Source organism: Schistocerca nitens, chromosome 7, assembly GCF_023898315.1.
Source record: "Schistocerca nitens isolate TAMUIC-IGC-003100 chromosome 7, iqSchNite1.1, whole genome shotgun sequence".
NCBI classification, from domain to species: Eukaryota; Metazoa; Arthropoda; class Insecta; order Orthoptera; family Acrididae; genus Schistocerca; species Schistocerca nitens.
The window spans coordinates 309,931,325-309,933,824 of record NC_064620.1 but is presented as its reverse complement, the minus strand read 5'-3'; positions in this window follow the sequence as shown (position 1 = coordinate 309,933,824).

Below are 2,500 nucleotides of genomic sequence, written 5' to 3'. Positions count from 1 at the left end.
CGTCCCCTCCCCCCTCATACACCATCCCTTAACCTAACCTATGTTGCACCTTAACCTAACCTATGTTGCGCCTTAACCTAACCTATGTTGCGCCTTAACCTAACCTATGTTGCGCCTTAACCTAACCTATGTTGCGCCTTAACCTAACCTATGTTGCGCCTTAACCTAACATATGTTGCGCCTTAACCTAACCTATGTTGCGCCTTAACCTAACCTATGTTGCGCCTTAACCTAACCTATGTTGCGCCTTAACCTAACCTATGTTGCGCCTTAACCTAACCTATGTTGCGCCTTAACCTAACCTATGTTGCGCCTTAACCTAACCTATGTTGCGCCTTAACCTAACCTATGTTGCGCCTTAACCTAACCTATGTTGCGCCTTAACCTAACCTATGTTGCGCCTTAACCTAACCTATGTTGCGCCTTAACCTAACCTATGTTGCGCCTTAACCTAACCTATGTTGCGCCTTAACCTAACCTATGTTGCGCCTTAACCTAGCCTATGTTGCGCCTTAACCTAGCCTATGTTGCGCCTTAACCTAGCCTATGTTGCGCCTTAACCTAACCTATGTTGCGCCTTAACCTAGCCTATGTTGCGCCTTAACCTAACCTATGTTGCGCCTTAACCTAACCTATGTTGCGCCTTAACCTAACCTACGTTGCGCCTTAACCTAACCTACGTTGCGCCTTAACCTAACCTACGTTGCGCCTTAACCTAACCTACGTTGCGCCTTAACCTAACCTACGTTGCGCCTTAACCTAACCTACGTTGCGCCTTAACCTAACCTACGTTGCGCCTTAACCTAACCTACGTTGCGCCTTAACCTAACCTACGTTGCGCCTTAACCTAACCTACGTTGCGCCTTAACCTAACCTACGTTGCGCCTTAACCTAACCTACGTTGCGCCTTAACCTAACCTACGTTGGGCCCTAACCTAACCTACGTTGGGCCCTAACCTAACCTACGTTGGGCCCTAACCTAACCTACGTTGGGCCCTAACCTAACCTACGTTGGGCCCTAACCTAACCTACGTTGGGCCCTAACCTAACCTACGTTGGGCCCTAACCTAACCTACGTTGGGCCCTAACCTAACCTACGTTGGGCCCTAACCTAACCTACGTTGGGCCCTAACCTAACCTACGTTGGGCCCTAACCTAACCTACGTTGGGCCCTAACCTAACCTACGTTGGGCCCTAACCTAACCTACGTTGGGCCCTAACCTAACCTACGTTGGGCCCTAACCTAACCTACGTTGGGCCCTAACCTAACCTACGTTGGGCCCTAACCTAACCCACGTTGCGCCCTAACCTGACCTGTAATTGTTATATGAATTGAAACATTCATGTAGCGTTGCCTAATCGCAACCCTCTCAACATAGGTCAGTGCTCGCACTCTCTGGTGTCCTGCGTATTGATTCATGTTACGGTGCGTACCCTCACAACATCTAGCGAGTGTTGCGTACGTTCCACATGGTCCCGCTCTCCACTGTAATGTGTACTGCTGTAAGACGTATATCGCCCCCCTGTCGCCTCTAGTTCGTCAGGCGGGAGTTTGCGTGTTCAATGAGCTTCGCAGCTGTGCAATGGCATTCGCATACGTACGCGGGCCACCTTCCACGTGTTCTCTCGTGCATACGTCGCAGCATGTATGTGGGCTGATGTGGCGTGTCGTGACGCATATCATCCAGGCATGCAAGACCCACTGAATTTGCAAATGTAGATGGACGTCTACGTTTGCTGCCCAAGTTACGCAAATGAACCGGAAATCCGTTGTTGCGCGGTTGTTTACGCTGGAGGTGAATCATTGATTGCGAAAATCGGTACAGGTATTAACTGGTTGCTTCAGCGACACCCGTCATACCCACGAACGTGAGTGGGCATGTGGGTATGAAGCGATACGCGGCGGTGGCTGGGTGGGACCGTCCCCGGCCGGTGAGGGGGGAGCGCCCGGCGTGCTGGCCGCGCGCTGCGTGGGCGCACGCGCTACAGCCGGCTGGTGGGGGCGCCCAGTGGCAGGCGCGCCGGCCGACGGACGCGGCAGGCGGCGCAGCTGCGCGCCGGCGCACCCAGCGCGCGGCGCCGTGCGGCCAAAGTGGGTCCTCGCGGGCCCGGTGCGAAGCGCGGTGGACATCTGCAGTGTGCTGGTCCGATTGAGGACTGTGTGCGTTGAGGATGCGCCGCCGCCCGGCACTCGGCGCCGCGACGCCGTCTGCTGCTCGGTCGCCCCCGCGGTTCTCGCAGGTGGTTTGTATCGCAGCTGTGCGGATGTGTTGGCGCGTGCGCTGTGCTGGGAGAGTTCGCTTTGGCACCCAAGTGGGGCTCTGCCCCTCTGTGGCGCTGGCGTTGGAGCTGCCCGGCCACTGTTTGTGGCCGCGTGTTGTCTCCCGCCGGCAACACCACGACAGCACGCTCCCGGGCCTCTGTCGGCAGCGGCAAGCTCAGTTGGGAGCACGGGTGGTCGCACTGAAAGCGTCTACTCGCCTATCTCCGGGCGATTGCG